Source organism: Athene cunicularia (genome assembly GCF_003259725.1).
Source record: "Athene cunicularia isolate RWA chromosome 1 unlocalized genomic scaffold, athCun1 chr1_part1, whole genome shotgun sequence".
Taxonomy (NCBI): Eukaryota; Metazoa; Chordata; class Aves; order Strigiformes; family Strigidae; genus Athene; species Athene cunicularia.
In genome coordinates, this window is record NW_020799091.1 from 50,594,256 (window position 1) to 50,614,107 (window position 19,852).

The following is a 19,852-nucleotide window of genomic DNA, read 5'->3' on the forward strand; positions in this document are numbered from 1 at the left end:
TCACCTTTTATTCCATAAATAGTGACCAAAGTGGAATAGAGAGCACACTTCTTAACAGTGATTCCTTGTATGAACTGGCTAACACTTTCAACTATTTCCAAGTAACACAAAGAAAAAAAAAAAAAAAAAAAAAAAAGAAAGAAAGAAAAGAGACTTGGGCCAAGGTTCCTGTGCTAAACTTGTAAGCCCCCTCTACTCTGACAAAATTTTCATATATAAAATAGTAGTCTGAAAACTACCAGATTTACTCATAAGGAAAAAAACAACCAACCAAAAAAACTTAGTTAAAAGAAATTTTGAAACTGATTTAGATGTAGTAAAATACAGGTCAAAAACTATCCTGATTTTATTTCTTGACTGGTGTCATATCTACAATTACATCTATCTGGCTTCATTGTAGGTTTTTGTCCTGTCCTTTCGTATTTGACATATTCTTTATGATAACATTCTGGGATATAGTTCAAAAACTGCTAGTGTTTACTGTATACAGCTTTATATTATACTAACATATACTGTGCACTTCTTAGAAGAAATAAGAAAATATAGTTTCTGTTCCCAATTGTTTTTCATCTCCTTGCTATAATTATACAATTTTTTCAAGGAGACAATGAGAGAAGGGATTAGAAAAAGAATTCAGAGAATGTGGATAACACAAACATTTTAGCTCAGGTTATTGCTGTATTTCTGAGAAATGCAGTTGTAGAGAAATTCCAAAAATGAAAATGAAATCTTTATACTACATTACATCACAATATGTTAATTTCTCTGTATATTCAATATGAACAAAAAATTAGGAACATTCAGAATATATGCAGGACAAATGGAGTTGCAGATAGCATCCTTAACTGAAGTAAAAAGAGGAAGATATGACGATACTTCTGACTGTAACAAAATGGGAGGATAAAATCCCATCACTCCTATTTAGTTTAAATATTGCTGCTCTTTCTTCTTCATAACTGCTATAAACCCAACTTTATATGTATCAGAGAAACTAAAAACCAGTTTACTGCTTTCTGTTCATTCTGGAAGCTTAAAAAACAAACAAGCAAACAAACAACCTGAAGATAATAAGCATTTTATTTCAAAACTTGATATAATTTTCTAACTTCAGAAGAAAAAAGCAACAACATTGGAATACAAAGCAATAAAACAGTAATAAAAACATAGAAATGGAAATTGCAGGCATAGGGCACTGAGACCTTTTTCCTGATAAATCTTCAGAAATTCCAGTACTAGAGAACAGACTCTGGTTGCCACAGAAGTTGTCAGTATTCTGGAAAAACTGCAGCTGTACTTTGAGTCCCACAGACAGCTAACTTCTGACAGCTGTGAATGGTTCTTTGTAAATGTAGACTTCTCTCTTTGACTCAAAGCTGAGCTTCTGGAAAAGCTCCAAAACAGCCACTTCTTGTGTGGCTGAAAAATGCTCTAAATGCATGCTCGGAGATGGCATGGCAGACTAGGCATATCTAAATGTGCATAAAATCTGTTAATGTTCTATCTTTCTTTACCCAATTTAGGGATTGCAAGTTGTCTGTTTGCACTTCCTGTATACTTAAAACTGAGGAATGTCAGTAGGTAAATGGAGTACCATAAAAATGCAGGGTCAAAACCACATTGCAACAGAGTGCTGTTGACTTAATGTAAATGGTAATTTAAGTTTCAAGTACCAAAACACCCTGTCAGAAAAATAACGTCAAAATGTTTAAAGATGTTAGAAACAAAAATTACTTTTTTAACAGCATGATCAACTCAGCTGAAATAGAATTTGTTTCAACAGTATCTTTTTCAATCATTATTCGCTCAATATAAATTAAAATTTGTGAGATTTCAACTATTTTCATGGTAAGGAATGCATTTAAAAAACTGTCCTTTATCACAAATTTTTCTCTTTTAACCCCACAACTTTTCAGCTTAGGAAACCTATTGATGATATGCTCTGATTTATTTTTTCCTATTTTAGGGTGGATACACAGCATTCTTAGCAATTACTGTAATGCAGCCACCTTATATATCATTTAGTCAATCTGCACACCCAGATTCTCCAAGATATGTTTTCAAAAACCTTTTAGATACATAACGGTGGTCCTCAGTGGTCCTTAGCTCCTTTTCAAATGCCTTCATTTTATCTAGATTCATAGTCACAAAATGTCATGTGATAATTCCACTTGCAGTTACTAGAGATATATTAAATTCTTTATTGTATTTAACTTACAGAATTATCAAAATACCCAGACTCACTAAGCACACACCTCTGTGTGGTACATGTACGAAAATCTCATCTAAGAGGGGAGATTCTACTTTATTATTATGGAGTCAAATTAGTAGTGGAGAGTGTAGAAGAATTATGCCTATATTCACATACCCTGCATGTAGGCAAAGAACAAATGCAGCCACTGTGTCTTGGAGAACTATTTGAGCACTTTTTCCCCTATAGTTGTGTGGTACCTTGAAGAGGGCAGACGAGTGAGGAATGATGCATTACTACGGGGTAGCAAGGTACACTACAAAAAAAAAAGACAATTATACTTGTAGATATAAGAGAGTTATACATAGGAATTATACATTTATATGCTCTCCTATATATACATGCAGACACACATATGCATATACAGACATGTAAGAGAGTTACAGCTCTAGGACCTTCATATGAACGCTGCCATCTGCAGAGCCATTCCTCTTCATGTTTTTCTTGAACTGATGCTGCAAGCGTTTTCCTCCCTTATCACGGAGCTATATCAATCAGTTTTAAGTGGAGAATGACCTTAGTCAGGGGTCAGACTGACTTTAAAAATATTTGGGAGGAGCAGATTCAATACTGTGTTTGAAATATGATGTGACCATAGACTATATGATACAAAGGCAAGTGTATGTATTTGCCCTTGTATTGTTACTTTCTCGTATCTGCAATATAGAACATATTGGAAGAAGAGGGCATACCCCAGAAAAAAATGCATTTAAGAATTAAAATCGTCCTGCTTTTAGCATAACTCATTAAAAGTCTCTTTTTCAGTATTTTTCAGCATGTATTAGGTATTCCAGATGTATTCAGAATTTTTTGGTATGCATTAACTAGCTGATTTCAAAGAACTAAATTATCTCATCACAGAGTTAATTCACAGAGGAGTAGAAAATTTCATGCTGTGAAACAATTCTGAAGTCTTATTCAGTTAAAAGTTCTGGCAATTATAGTTTGGTGCATTTACGTATCCTGGAATTTGAATTGAGAGCATCTTGAAAAACAAGTGATCATCTGGAAATATATCATGTCACACAGTGGACTTCATCCAGATCTCAAAGTTCATCTCATATTAATCTTTGGAGTCTCTGGAATTGGCTTCTATTTACATGAGAATATTCAAGAGTCTAGTGATTATGATCACTTAGTCTCCACTGAAAAAAATAAATAACCATGTGGAATGGAAGGAAATAAAATACCTGTGCATTCTATTCTGATAGAACTGAAGAGGATTTTTCCCTTGACAGCAAAGTTATATTTTCCAGACCTTTGTAAACTCTGTGTTGTTTACAAATACATTTTTAAACTTGAAAATGTTAACTGCAAGCACTGACCTTCAGTTATTGAGTTATTTCACAGCTTTGGTGAAAAAGTTACCAAAGAAAACTAGCTTTTTAAAACAGTGTTGTCAGCATGTGGAGGATCTACCCAACATTGATAACCACTATGCTAAGCACTGCAGCTTCATACAGCTCTTTTTATATTGTTTCATTTAAATCACTGAAAAAATAACCCTGATCTTGTTCATTTAGAGTTTGAAAAGGTCATTGCAAACTCCTATATGAACAAATTGAATACTACAGTCAGTGACTAAAAAGGCATTCCTGGAGTAGAATATCACACTAAGGCTGCTCAGATAATTTGAAAGATTATTAACTGATTTCTATAAATGAAAAAAGGATGTGTAAACAAGCCAAATGAAACAGAGTAAAAATATTAAAGGTTTATATCCATAAATGTCTTCATAAAATATAAAAGCCTAGCCTGCTATGCTCAGAACTTCCTCTGACTGGGAAGAAGTAATTTTGAAACCTGTCAATTTGAAAAGACCATTAAACTCATGTTATCATGTTCTTTGGTCAAAATTTCTTATCACTGAACTTCCGTATGAAAAGAGTAGTCTCACCACATTTTACAATAGAATAGCATGCTGTGAGGGGTATACTCTTCCTGAAATGTTCCTTGAACTACTTATTTGGGACAACTGAGTCAAATACTCTGGTTTTAAGTATCTTTAAAACCAAAAATCTGATATCAATTTACACTGGTGTTCAGAGTCACTGAGTTGGGAAAGAAAACAATAAATTAAAAGAATCCCAAGTATAGAAAATATATTTATATAATAAAATAAATATTTGTGGCAGAATCAAGCCCTATTAGATGTTTTTTAAAGAAACCAGAACAATGTCACAATCGACAGAATAACAAACACAGAAAAACAAGATGAAATAAAGTAAAATCCCTGTTAGCAGTTTTCAGAACATGCAGTAAGGTATTAAAAAAAAAAAAAAAAAAAAAAAGCCCCATAATTCTCCAGGCTAAGCTCCTTGATATTGCCTTATAGCATTTAGACTGAAAATGCTGTGGGCCAGTACTAAAGCCACTGCCTTCATGCAGCAGTTGGTTTTAACTGCTTTTCAAAAAACTTGATAAAAATGTAGAGCTAACGTAACATTAGGTATTTCCAACATGCTCAATATCAGTATAAGCATCATTATCTGGTATCAGTATCTGTATCAGTGCCATTATCTGGTTAAGCTGTTGATGGTTGAGGTCAGAACAAGGTAGCTGTGATGAGTCATAATGTTAAGTCTGGAGAAAGGAGTTATTCCTCACTCTCTGAATTGGTATAAGCATTATAATGGCTATTACTTTCTGGGTGGAGCATATATGTTGAAGGAGATGACAAAGAAACATCTCTTACAAGACCTTTCTGTAGAACATACGAGGTTGTAGATGATACATGCAAGTATGGCATGCCATTCATGCTAAAGAGCTCTAAGTGTATGACAAGAGATGTCTTCTGATTCTCTGTGCTCCAAAACCAAATGGACTGGAGGTCAGAAAACAGTTCTGGAAAAAACTCAGCAGAGCAATGGAGAGATATGAAGTCGTAAATTGCTTTTAAGACCTACTGCATCTCATCAATCAACCGTGAATTTCTCATGTGCACTGTTTTTCTTTTAGGAAATGTGAAGGGGGAATTTAAGACTAATTAACTCTTGAACAGGCTTCTGCTGAGTTATGGAACATTTTGATACAGGTTAATAATAAAAATTTCTGTTAGCAGTCTGACTCAGTCAAACATAATTTTTGTCTGCCTCAGAATTTTTTGTCTGCCAGATTTGTTAATTCATCTGTTTTATGATTAAAGACATCCCACAGACACAACCTCAAACTCAGATTTCTCATTGCTAACCTTTAAAGAACATAACATAATAATGTAGATCTTTCATGTAAACTGCTTCTCTTAATTTCCCAAACTGAGGTTAGCAGAACGGATGCTTACTCATTTTTAGTGAGTTCTAGCCTAGTCAGAAATAAATTACTGAACTTGAGTTTCTCTCATCTAGTTTTCAGCACTTAAATGAGCCTTTAAATTATCTTTGATCCCTACTTTCCCTAAGGGACAAAGGGACACAAGAAACAGCTATCTTGAGAGGGCAATTCAGTTCTTAAGGAGGCTTTTTAACCCCTGTTTATCATTAAGTACAGAAACAGCCTAGAACAAATAAGCCTCCATTAAAATAGGCTCCAGTACCTATTTACTGTGATTGAATTTTTCCAGTTAGTCTCCCACAGGAGTGATTTCTTGCCTCTTCAGGGTTAGGTGTCACAGAAGGGCTCTTCTGAATGGAACTGTCTGGAATTGTATTCTAATTTATCTGAAGTCCATCTCAGCCTCTCTTTCAGCATGTGAGTCCCTGAACACATCCTCAAGTTTAAGTCATTATTTAATGTGTGTATCAGTTCATTGAAGTTCTGACTTTGTAATCTGTTGTTATCAACAAGCTTTTACTGAAACTTATGTAAAAGAAAAAAGTGAACAACAATGAAAATAAATACGTGATGCATTTTCTCAAGCACTCATTTTTCTAATGTACATGTCAGATGTCTAAGCAAGCACTCTTTAAAGCTTTGACAGTCTGTAAATTAACAGCCTTAAATAACAGTTTCATTCATGAAAACTACTGAAAGCATTCAAGCCAATAAATAACTTTTGCAGGCATGCAAATGATGAAGCAAAACTGTCTGGAATCTCCAGGGCTATTTCTTATGAGCATATTTCAGGTAAACAAATTTTATTCCTACTTGCAAAAAATAAAAGAAAATGATATAATAAATAATGATAAAAACATAGGGAAAAACATTACTTACCTTGGAACAGTTTAAAAGTTCTGTATTATTGTTTGGACTGTCCACTGACATCACGTTCTGTAAAGAAGAACTCTCAAAAGGGAACTGACTTGTGAGTGAGGAACCTAAAAATAGTTTAGATATAAATCTTAACCTGCACATATGAGGGGCACATTATCGCGGATAGGATTTGGGAAATGGGATAAATGTCACATATTACAATTATTTTGAAAGACTAAAAATATGAACTTTTGATGGAGAAGAATCAAAAAGAAAAGTGAAGTCTCTCTGCTCACAGATTTTGTTACTGGGGCTTCCATTTTTCTGGACTAAGTGCCAGTGGAGTGAAATACTACCCATAAGGTCAGAATTTGGTCCAGAATGAAACATGTAAGTTAGGAAACTCTGAAATAGAACACAGAGATAACTTGATTAGGAAAAAAAATTGTATTAATACGGTTATGTCTGAAAAATCTGAAAATATTAACAAGGTTTTTTAAATCATCGTGCTGTTTAATAAATACTAGAAAAAGAAACCAAAACCAGATGGAAGCACATCAAAATAGTATGTGCTAAATAATCATGAGAGTATTAATTTACTGTCCAACAACTAATGCAACGTGAATCCATGATACAAAGTTTTTTTCCCAAGGTGAAAATACATAAGTAATGAATATGATATTTAAGAATATACTCTTTATTTGAAAGTATGCTGTAAGCAGCAGTATATGATGAATGACTAGGGATTACACATTTGTGATATCTACAAGGGTCAGAAGGGTTTTCACAATAGTATAGATTCTGCCAGCTAAGAATTTGTAGTGAAGATACATATAGGACATGCAAATCAATTAAATCAGGTTTTGTCAAAAGCAGAAGTAGAAAATAAATGACGTAAGTTTTGTAGTAACCTTTTGGGTGCTAGTGTAGCAAATTAAATTATGTGGTAGTCAGCAGTCGTTACTGATAAATCATATGGCAGTCATTGTTCTGGATATCCTGCCAAATCTGTAAATTTCATTGGGAAGACTCACGACAACATTTTAATGGTTTTTTAATAGTTTCCTTTCAGCATAACACAGACACTTTTTCCATTTTATCTTGGATGTGAAGGTTAACCACTGAGTTCTATTAACTGTATGCAAACCAAAAAGTACATGTTTAAAATATTAAGAAAAATGGAATATGTAATGAAAGAAAATAAAATATTAATTAATAGAAAACTTTTCATTAAACATAATTTGTTGACTAAATCTTAAGTGCTATGATAAGAAAACATAAGCACAAAGCAAGGAAACTGATTTCTTATTATGGCATCCACACGACATTTTAATCCATGTATAACAGCAAAAAAAGAAACAAACAAAAATCTCCACTTCTGGCTACACAGGTCTGCTCTCACATCATTAATGCTAACAATGTTCCACAACCCATATGTTCATCCACATCAATTTAACAAAATAACAAACAAAAAATACACGTATTAGACATAACTACATAAAATAAACTTAGTCATACAGAAATTTTCATGTGCACTTGCTAGTGATCATATGGACTTTTTTTTTTTTTTTTAAGAGAACCTGTAATATTAAGTTTTTAAAAGTAGTTTTGTTAATGTGTCTGAATTTTAATACAATATCTGCTTCATGATTAGCAGCACTGTATTTCCCAGAAAGTCCCACCCTAGTCAATAAGACTACAGATGATATAAACTATATGTTAATCTCTTTATATTTAGGTATCTCTGGTTTTAATACATTGACCATTCACCTAGTACATATTAAGCCCACTCAATTTTAGGTATCGACTCAGGCACTAAGCTAAATGCATTATGTCCCCACGATCAGTACAGAGGGACATGTATTTAGAGCAGACTTCATGTCACATAAGTAGAATCATCCTTTGGAGATGCCCATCTCACATCATTACCTATAGGACAGTATTTAAGATGAATTGGCCCTGATTTAGACTCCATGCATGGTTGCCTAGTAAGACTATTTCAAAACATAGTACCTGTCTGCTATTAAAAAGTATGTTTTATTTTATAAAGCTAAGTAAAATATTTCTTGCCTTTCTTACAATAGTTGGAAAACTGTTCAAGTGGAAGGAACTAATTCTATTCAGCACTGCACAGATGCATTTCAGAAATAGGTAATGTTTTGTAAAGGTAGACAGCTTCCTAAAAATACTTGAACCCTGCAGAATCTACATAGGCTTCAAAATGCTAAAGATTATTTTAGGCAAGACTTCATGATTTAGGTTCTGATACTGTTACTTATTAAACTTCTCCATTGTCATATATTTCAGCAAAACAGTTGCATTTAAAAAATGAATTGAAGCAAGACATAAAAGGACATAAAACATTTCCAACATCTTACTATGTTAAGAGTTAGATTAATTTTCCAGATGAGATATTGGAGAGGGAACTCTAAGAAATTAATTAATTCAGTAGAGTATTCCATATTCCATATGTAACATTTCAGTTAACTGATCTCATTCTGCTTAAGTTCCTGAAATAAAGACTGGGCATCATATTTCTTTTCACCTCTCCTTCATCTGCTTTTCCTACTTCAGCTGCAAATTTCCAGGTAGCCAAGTACATTTAAGTAACTTCACACTATTCAGTTACCACTTGATTTCAACAGGACTGTCACTCACTCTGACTGATTTTTCAGGTTGTAATATGACAATATATATTGATACTATCTGATTAGATATCAGTAATGGAGAATCCAGATGCCATTTGCAACTACTAGGTATCACCATAGTAGCAATAAACATAGTAAGTCCCATGTAGCTTTCTCCTTAAAGTTTGTAGGCTATTCAAGTTCCACAGGGAGATGTATAGAAATCTAGAGCAGAAACTACATTGAATCATAATTTTGATACAACTTCTATGCAGAAATAAATGGCTCATCAGCATTTTTTTCCTCTGAAGACTGTAATTCTATATTTCTCTTTAACAGGAGGTGTAAAAGGGTGGTTGGTATATTATAACTAGGGGTAAAATAAGACTTAAAATAAAAAAAAAATATTTGCAGGGCATTTTGATATTCTTAACTAATGTATATCATATAGTTATTGTGCCTTTTTTTCTTCTTTTTATCCAATATATTATATATTTAGTGTCTTGTATCTGTATACATTATATTGATAATATATGCAATATAGAAGATTTGATCATATATATCACTACCATTTTTCATTTAATATCACTACCATTTTTCACTTAAACTAATAACTTCACTAGTAAACTAATAAAACACTGCTATCATTCAGTTATTTTACTGATAATAAACCACAGCAGATTCTTACTTGTGTTTTCCAAAGGTCTATAATAATGGTTAAAATCCCTTGTTCACGAATCATGTTTTATTTCTTCATCTTGAATAGTAAAGCATCAGTTCTCTTCCACTGCTTATTGTACAGAAATATAAAACTGATTATCAGTTACAGCAATTAGTAAGTTAATAGAGCAAAGAAAAAAAAGGCCAGTCCTAACATACCACTTCTCCTTTTATGCATTACCACAAAAATGGTAACTAGTAAAGATGCTCAAGATAACCTGATCCTAGCCTGTGGTTCAAGATATATGGGACCACACCACAGTATCTTTAAAGACAGATTTTCATTTCTGTAATTAATTTGTCTCATAGCTTTCTTGATCTGCCAACACTCAATCTTGACAACTGACCAGATATATTTAAATTTAATTTAATCTAAAATATAAAGTGAAAATCCAAATCCAATACCAGATTATCATACCTGTCTTGATATAAATTGCTTTCACTTTGAGTTTCAGGCTGTTTACTTTCAAAGAACCAGTAACATGAAGTAGACAAAGCTGATAAAGAATAACAAGCTATGGTTCATGAATGCATTCATCAGTTCATGAGTTTTTAGTGCAGTGGACTTGTAACTCTCTACCTTTTGGTTAAAAGACTGTGAACTCAAATGTTAAACCAAGGCCATGATTCTCTTAAAACTAGTAGAGACATTCCAACAAAATTATGTTGTCAGTAAATGTCTTTGAAATAAAACCTCTTTCCCTAATCCCAAATTCTTAGACTATGTATGATACAGATAACCAGCAGAAAAATGTTTAACAGTGCTGACATCTCCAAAAGAGAATTAATGTTCTCTACAAATTCAAAACAAGTAAACTCAGAATTACAGTTAGTTTCAGGATTACTGACTGCAGGTTCAGAAAAGCAGCTTTTCTGTAGTCCTGTTTTGAACAGTATTGAGGATGAAAGCTTGTTTGTTTGTTGTTTTATAAGTAAAGGTCTGTGTTTTGTGAAAGAGAAGGCACAGCTCAAGAACTCACGTTTTTCAGACAATATCAGTATAATCCCTCTCTCAGTTTTGTATGTGCTGCCTTTTGATGTTACAGGAAATAATTATTTAATCCTCTGAGGTGTCTGTTGAAGAATCTTGCTTATTATAACTGAAAAAAATATATCTTCACAACTCTTTGCATTATTTTCTTTAGAAATGTTAATAATAGACTATATTATATAATATAGTCTATTATTATTATTATTAAAGCTTTCATGTCATAATGACTGCTGACTTCGTTTAAATAACTGGCCCACTAGAAGAACGTTTGCATATCATTTAATAACAACTTGATTATGAAAAGAATTATGATAAAACCCAAATTATTTTATACCACAGGTGATCTACTTAAACATTAATTGTAAGGGTTAGATGGCTGTACAATCCATCAAAGGCCTTTAATTGTTGAAAGATCCCATCTATCAAGATGTTCCAGAGAAGCTAAACACAATACACATTTCTTCATCACTCTTAGACTTATATAATTCATTGTTTACTGTCTGAAAATCCAGTTTTATACCAAACTGTATGATTAATTTAAAAATTCTAATAGAAAAAAGTCATAGAACAAATAAAAATAAAAAACTTAGTGACATATTTCTTAGAAGATTTCTTCCCATTTTATATATATATATATATATATATATATATATATATATATATATATATGTAATATCAAAAAGACCTAAGACCACATTAATATCCAGCGGTTTTTAAAGTTTGTTTTGAAATTTAACTTCACAGTCATAGATCTGTTAATAAGTCCTCTTGAGTAATGTGCAAGGTAGTTGTCAAACAGAACTCTAACAATCACAACGAAAGTTTATTATCATGTTTTCTACTCCTCCGGCTCAATTTCTCTTCTCCTTCAGCTAATGTTTGCATTAGGCATTTTGCTGCACATAGGTGCATATAGGGACACCTAGTGGCAGCAACTGATGAATACTCCCCAGTCAGGAGACCTAGAATCACCAGTGGTATGAAATCCAGATCATGCTGAATAGCAACAACATGCAACTTCAGTTCATTGTAAGACTTCTGGGCTTTTATTGGAGTGAGTCCACTTACTTAAAAAAAAACCCAAAACCCAAACCAAACCAAAACATTCCTTCTTTCTTTTTAATGAAACATAGTGTACCTTTAGTGCCTATTAGGTGGAATGGTTAAAAAATAGATTGATTTTTTTAATTACCGATGTGTAAATGAAGCTTCATATTTATCTTAAATAAAGACCAAACTGTCTCATTAAGAATCAGCCTATTCTAATTTATTAAGCAAATGCATGTATATAAATATGTGAAACTAACATATTAAGTTTGTATTTTGTAAATATATGTTTAAACATATGACGCAGAACTCCATAAGGCTGGAATTGGTTTTTAGAAATCAGATTGATGATTTACTTTTCTTAACAAAAAAAAAAAAAATTGTTTGTGCAGACAGGTTGTCTTAAAAAACTCTTATAAAAAAGTAAACCAACTGATTATTCGGACAAAATTATTCAAATGATGAAAGATAAAGCTAAGCACCTGTATCCACTTATGGTCACACAAGCTAAGTATGCAAAAATATATATATATATGCTCCTACCTACAACTTGTAGTGTCTAGATCCAGTATTCAGAAACCATTAAGACTGGCAAAATCCTTGCTGGGTCCCTTCATGTGCCTCAAGGATCTACATTACATGCAGTATATTCTATCGCAAATAACATTTAACTAGACAGCAATTTTTTCACAGACATTGGGAATCACATTACTGCTGTTACTACTGAGTCACTTGGAAGTCTCATTTATACATAATCACCAATGTTCAATTTCTGACCTCCCCTGCTTGTTTTGCTTGTGAGGAACAGTTCAATAGAAATTCTCATGGGATTTTTAACTCCCCCAAAATGAACAGGAACAAGTCAGGTCAGTCTGTATGTTTGAGGGATAGTATACTCACCATATTCAAATTTCTATTAACTAATCTGGAAAAAAAAAAAAAAAAATTAACCCAGCTCCTTCTGTTGAATGTCTTAAACATTAAGTCAGAAAACACTTGGCAATTCTCTGGGTTTCTCCTGTCAAATGTTACTTACTGTAAGAAAATTAAAGCAGAAAGAAAAGAGGAATAACCTAATGGATTTGTACCTTAGGGTTACCCCTGTGTGGAAGGATATGAATAAACCACTGTATATTTCCTATCCCACGATTTTCACCAGAAAAATTAAGAAGCTACCCCAGAAGAAGTGTTCAGATCCACTTGAAATCAGAATTAATTTCAGTTATTATGGATAGATTTAGACACCAAATACTAGACATATTTGATGTAATGTATTTCTAATTATTTGATAATCCTAAGTATAGCAAGGAGATGAGAGACAAAAAGTCAGATTTAATATATAATGAAAGAACAGTTTAGGAAATTTTAGAGATTTTTTTTTCCTGCATCTGACTTAATCCATGCCATGTTCTATTGGAAACGCTGGAAATTTAGCTAGTATTTTTGGGAGAATGGAACTGAGTTGAATATGATTTTCAAAAGAAATAGTAATAGGAAGCAAAGGAACATAGAGCTGGAAGGGACTATGTAAATATTTACATCCTCAGAGTTGTGGGTTACCATATACTAGATATGTAGTAAAAATAAAAAAGAATAAGGTCTATAGAACTTTTACTCTATGTCGTACTACCAACTTTCCAATATGGACTCAAAACCTTTAATTTTGCAGTAAAGACCAAAAGCCAGACCTTTACCTTCCTTGGGAAAAAGAAAAAAAAAAAAAAAAAAAAAAAAAAAAAAACCAATGATCTAGTGAAGTCCCTGCAGTAGGAGGAAGTATGTTAGGAAATGCTTGCAGAATGTTCTAGGAATTAAACTATGTCCCACTCTACAAAGGAGAGAAGAAAGAAAGAAATTAACAGAACTCAATCTAAATTATACAATAAGGGGAGAAAACATCCTTTGTGACCTAAGGGCCTGTAGTAAGCCTCGAGGCAGAGAACAGATACAGTATAAATGTAGAACAACCATATTCCATCTCTTCAAAAGGCTCTTTCCTTCCCAACTCGGCATGAGGGTCACTTTCCTAACAGGAACTGTCCCATTCAATCACAATTTTTTTTCTGTAAGCTTTTCAAGTTATTTCTTAAAATAACTTAGTTTTATTGGCCTGATTACCTATTTGGAAGACCTTTCCAGTATCTCCCTTCTCAGACAGTCAGTAAATTTCTTCACATTTCTAGGATATTTAATCAATATATAAGTATTTGATGATGTGCCAAAATCACTCTTTAGTTCAAATGCTTTCTGTCTTTTTTAGTATTTATCTAAAAAGGAATTTGTAAGGCATCACATGCCCTTTCGATATCTATTTGGCTATGTATGCCTTTTTATTTTAAATATCTCTTCTGTAGACAGATTTTCCATGCCCTAATTGCCCTAGTTTCTTTCTGATCTTTAAATTTAATTTTAAGATCTTATTTGAATGTATGACTAGAACCATGCATAATACGACAGGAACTCATGAAAAATCACATCCTTTACAGTAGTATTAGCACCTTCCCACCTATTAGGACAATCCTGTCTAATACATCATAGAATCCCATTTATTTTTTCTCTTTATATCAGTGTTTCTTTTATAAGGGCAACATATAGTCACTTTCTGATTGACCACTACCTTCAGATTTTTAGATTTTTCTATTAAATTGGATGTCCCCAGTTTAGAGCAAAAGTTTTTATTCATGACTTTGTCAATTGCATTATTCAATTTCACACCATTCCTATCAGTCCAGGCCAAATGAAAATAATATATAGATATACATTAAATTTATAAATATTGATGTGTTAAAATATTGACAGTAGCAATACATTTGCAAATATTTATACAGTATATATTTACATATACAGTCTTACCAGAAAAAGAGGCAACTTTTTACACTAACTATTTAATTCAGGTCTATTTTATTCTTAACGTCCACCCTATCATTTAACATGCATCCACTTCTTAAGTTCTCTTTTTAGTTACATGACTTAAGAAGTTTTTACTATGTTTCTGTTTTCTGTGCAATTTTTGGTTTATAATGTTTTTGATCATTCTCAGTTTGGCTTTATACCTTCTACTTATTGATGCAGATTTCTCCTTCCTAATCAATATCTCTTTTCCATTCTTTATAGGTTTTGTGCTTACCCTTAATAACTTGTTTCAAGTTTTTACCTTCTGGGAATTCTTTTTCATCCCTTGTGTGTGTTTGTTTGTTTTGTTTGTTTGTTTGTTTGTTTCTCCCTCTCCCCCCCCCAAGTGTAAACATTCAATAGTGTTTGCATATTTTCACATGAAGTAATATCATGCCTTATCTGAATTCTAATTCTGGTGCTCAAGACTATCTCACTAAACTTTTTTGTTTCTCAGTTTGCCTTTCTGAAACACTGGACTGCAGTTACAGATCCTTCAAATTTTTCTGTCTCACAGCTTCACATAAAGTAGAAAAGTTCAAAACCATCAGATTTAAAATTATTTTCTATGATCAGTTTTTCCTGTACATCCTAACATTCACTAAAATTAAGTCTGTTATATTTGCCTCTTGCCTGCTCAGTGTCTGTGCATAAAAGAAGCTATCCTCTATCATGTCCTAACATCATTGGCTGATTTTTTTCTCCTATTTGTCTGTGAGAAATCCCATAAATCTGCATAAATACGCAATATTTTTTTTTTAAAGGAATTATTATCCAGATCAAATCTGTACCAGCAGATTTATAATAGATTTTCACAAAATCACAGAATCGCCTAGATTGGAAAAGACCTTAAAGATCATCCAGTCCAACCACTGACCTAACACTGACAGTTCCCAACTACACCAGATCCCTCAGCGCTATGTCAACCCGACTCTTAAAAACCTCCAGGGATGGGGACTCCACCACCTCCCTGGGCAGCCCATTCCAACACCTAACAACCCATTCTGTAAATAAATGCTTCCTAATACCTAGTCTAAACCTTCCTTGGCACAATTTGAGGCCATTAACTCTTGTTCTATTACTTGGTTAAAGAGACTCATCCCCAGCTCTCTGCACCCTCCTTTCAGGGAGATGTAGAAGGTGATGAGGTCTCCCCTCAGCCTCCTCTTCTCCAGACTAAACACCCCCAGTTCCCTCAGCCGCTCCTCGTATGACCTGTGCTCCAGACCCTGCACCAGCTTCGTTGCCCTTCTCTGGACACGCTCGAGTCATTCAATGTCCTTTTTGTAGTGAGGGGCCCAAAACTGAACACAGGAATCGAAGTGCGACCTACCCAGTGCCGAGTACAGGGGTCAGATCCCTTCCCTGTCCCTGCTGGCCACGCTATTGCTGACACAAGCCAGGATGCCATTGGCCTTCTTGGCCCCCTGGGCACACTGCTGGCTCCTGTTCAGCCGGCTGTCAATCAACCCCCCCCCAGGTCCCTCTCTGACTGACAGTTCTTCAGCCACTCCTCCCCAAGCCTGTAGCGCTGCTGGGGGTTGTTGTGGCCCAAGGGCAGCCCCCGGCATTTGGCCTCATTGAAACTCCTCCGGTTGGCCTCAGCCCATGGCTCCAGCCTGTCCAGGTCTCTCTGCAGAGCCTCCCTACCCTCGAGCACATCAACACTCCCACCCAACTGGGTGTCAGCTGCAAACTGACTGAGGGTGCACTCCATCCTCTTGTCTAGATCATCAATAAAGATGTTAAACAGGAGTGGCCCCAAAACGGAGCCCTGGGGGACATCACTCATGACCAGCTCCCAAACGAATTTAACTCTGTTCACCACAACTCTTTGGGCTCGGCCATCCAGACAGTTTTTTACCCAGCAAAGCGTGTGCCCATCCAAGCCACGAGCAGCCACTTTCACCAGGAGAATGCTGTGGGAAACGGTGTCAAAGACCTTCCTAAAGTCAAGGTAAACAACATCCACAGCCTTTTCCTTATCCAATAAGCAGGTCGCCCTGTTGTACATGGAGATCAAGTTTGTCAGGCAGGACCTGCCTTTCATAAACCCATGCTGGCTGGGCCTGAGCATCTGGTTGTCAATCATATGACTTTTAATGGCACTCAAGGTGACCGGCTCCATGACCTTCCCTGGCACCGAGGGCAGACTGACAGGTCTATAGTTTCCTGGATCCTCCTTTCTGCCTTTCTTGTAGATGGGTGTCACATGTGCCACCCTCCAGTCCAGTTAGCCATGATTTCAGGTAAATCATGGACAGCAGCTTGGCGAGCACATCTGCCAACTCTTTTAGGTCTTTTAGCACATCTGCCAACTCTTTTAGGTCTTTTAGCACATCTGGTCCCACAGACTTGTGTACATCCAAGTGGTGTAGCAGGTCTCTGACCACCCCCTCTTCAACTGTGCTGACCTCAGTCTGCTTCCCCTCCCCATCTCCCAGCTCCTGAGGCTGGGTGTCCAGGGAACAGCCAGTTCCACTGCTAAAGACTGAGGCAAAGTAGGCGTTGAGCACCTCAGCCTTTTCCTCATCCTTAGTTACCATGTTTCTGTCTGGCATCCAGTAAAGGAGGGAGATTTTTCCCTAATCCTCCTTTTGCTATTAACGAATTTATAGATATATTTTTTGTTATCCTTAACAGCTCTAGCCAAGTTGAGCTCTAGCTGTGCTTTGGCTCTCCTAATGTTCTCCCTGCATAACTCTGATACAACCTTATAGCTTCATGAGAGACCTGGCCCCTCTTCCAAAGACAATTTTATCCCCATGAAGCTTTTTTCCTACTTTTTGCTCAATAATTTCAATTCAAGCAGACACTACCTCATCTTCACACTTAAACTGAACTTCTTTATTGCACTGTTGTTTAACAGTTTTTACTCCTTAACAGTTTTTAGTGCATTCACATTAAATTATCTCATCACCTTTTTTGTCTTTCCTAAACAATGCGTATCCTTTGGTTCCAATACATTTATGATTTTGGCACCTCCATGTTCCTGTTTTCCTGTAATGTCTGGTTCCACACACTGTATCAACTGATCCTGCTACTCTTATTGATTGAAGTACTATAGAAAGGGGGTAGACCTGTACATTTATAAGTTGTTGTAGATATAATCCATATATTAATCATAACCTTTTGTTTACCTATCTTTTCTGTTGTTCCATCCTCATTCTCATCCCTCTATTTGTGTTCCATATGAGGATTATTCAAGTTGCTTTTCAACCCTCCTCATGAGTTTTTCAGTTTAAAGGTTTTTAGGATCTCCTGGTTTAATGGAAAGCAGGTGAAAGACAAATTAACAAAAGGCAACACTCTATAGTAATAAAGACCTCTTTATTTCTGAGAAATTTAGCAGCATTTATTTTTTGATGTTCGTGTGCTTGGGTTTATAATGACAGTTCTAGTTCAAACATTCAGATATTAACTTTCCACTGTAAGGAATGCTTTCAGACTAATTGCTTAGTGATTTCAGTGAGGAATACAGAGATGTGCTATCTCATGCTAGTCACGTGTACTGAAGTAAATATTCTGCAAAACTCTACAGAACTTTGAGGTATTTTATTAAAAGTATAAAGTTAATCAGAATAAGACTGAATGGAACAGCAGCGTGACAGTTCTACACTAATAACTATTTAAACCTTGTGAGTGCTACTAAAATAATCTATCAGTCTAACAGCTTGGAAGTAAGATTTTATTAAGTCTGATTTTGTATTCATACTTTTTAATATCTCATTAGCACAGGACCAGAATAATTAAGCTGAAACATATGTACAATACTGACTTCCACATAATTGTTTTTAAAATTATTTCAGGTTTATGAAATGGCAACTTTTCCAAAATAGTTTCATTGAAAGAGTTAAGATCAGCCTAGCTGCCAAGGTTATTTAAAATATCTTTCTCTCTTATGAATAAAAATGTACTGATGTGTATCTAATTTTGTGTGCCAGAGGGAAAAAAAGCATAGAGACACAGACAGATGCTATAAATATGACACGTCTTAAAAATGCAAGCATATATGCCTAAAATACCATCTATTAAAAATGCAGTATTATTAATTCAAAACAAACAGTTTTCAGAAATAATGAGGTCATAAGAAACTCCTGTAAAACACCCCTGATTACCATCTGTGAATTCTCTTTATTCCACTGTCAGCATATATTGCACATGGAATATTTAAAAAGTTTTAAAGTGTGTTTGTGTAGGGGTGTGTGTGTGTGTGTAAAGTGCCTAGTGTGGTTTGGTATTCTTTTCCTGACTAAAAGTAGTATCTTGGAACTCAATCTAAAGCTATTCAAAGCCTTCCACTGAATCAATCAGTTTTGCATCAGAACAGGAACATCAGAGATTCTTTAATAATAGAAGTAAGTATTTTGTCCCCCTGAGAAGCTTTCCAAAAGCTTCTACAAGGTCAGGAATATTAGCTGGTTTATATAAGAAAGCTGTCTTCCATCCAAACACCAGATCTTGCTTGCTCCAGGCCTAGGAAAAGAGGATTTGAGTCACACTCCTTTTACATTTGCAGAGACACGTACACCTTTTGGGGAAGGCTGAACCTTAAGAAAAAGGTGATTCTTTACAGTCATTCCTGGGTTTAACATGTTGGGATGTTCAGATACAAGTTAACGGAGGTCTACTGAAGATACAGACGTGATGAATTCACATACCATATGCAGAGTATTCTTCCCTCTTCACTGTTGAAACTCGCACAAGAAAACTTGTGAAGGCACAACTACCTCTAACATTACCTTTGATTTAAAGCTGGATTCCAGCCTCTGTGCTGGGCACGCAGGATGTACTTTATGTGTGGCTGTACGCATAACACCTATCTGATTTACATACCAAAATGTATGCAGAGGATCACAGCAATGAATACACAAATGCAAACGTGTGCACATCTTTGCATTTATGCAATTAAATTGCCTTTTTTTTTTTTTTTTTTTTTTAAAGATCAGCCAAATCCGTAATTTCGCGTAAAAGAAAAACCTAAAGCTGAACGTAAAAACCATCACCACTGCTAGAGCCACCTTTGAACTGCAAAACCCCTCCATGTTCCCTAAGCAGACGCAGCACCGGCGGCTCTCCCAGCCGGCAACAAAGGCGCCGCAGTCAGCGCAGCGTCGCCTGCTTCGCCTCTGCCCGTCGCGGCCACCGGCGGCCCCTGGCAGGACAGTCCGCCCGCCCGCCCTGCAGGGCTGCCCGCGG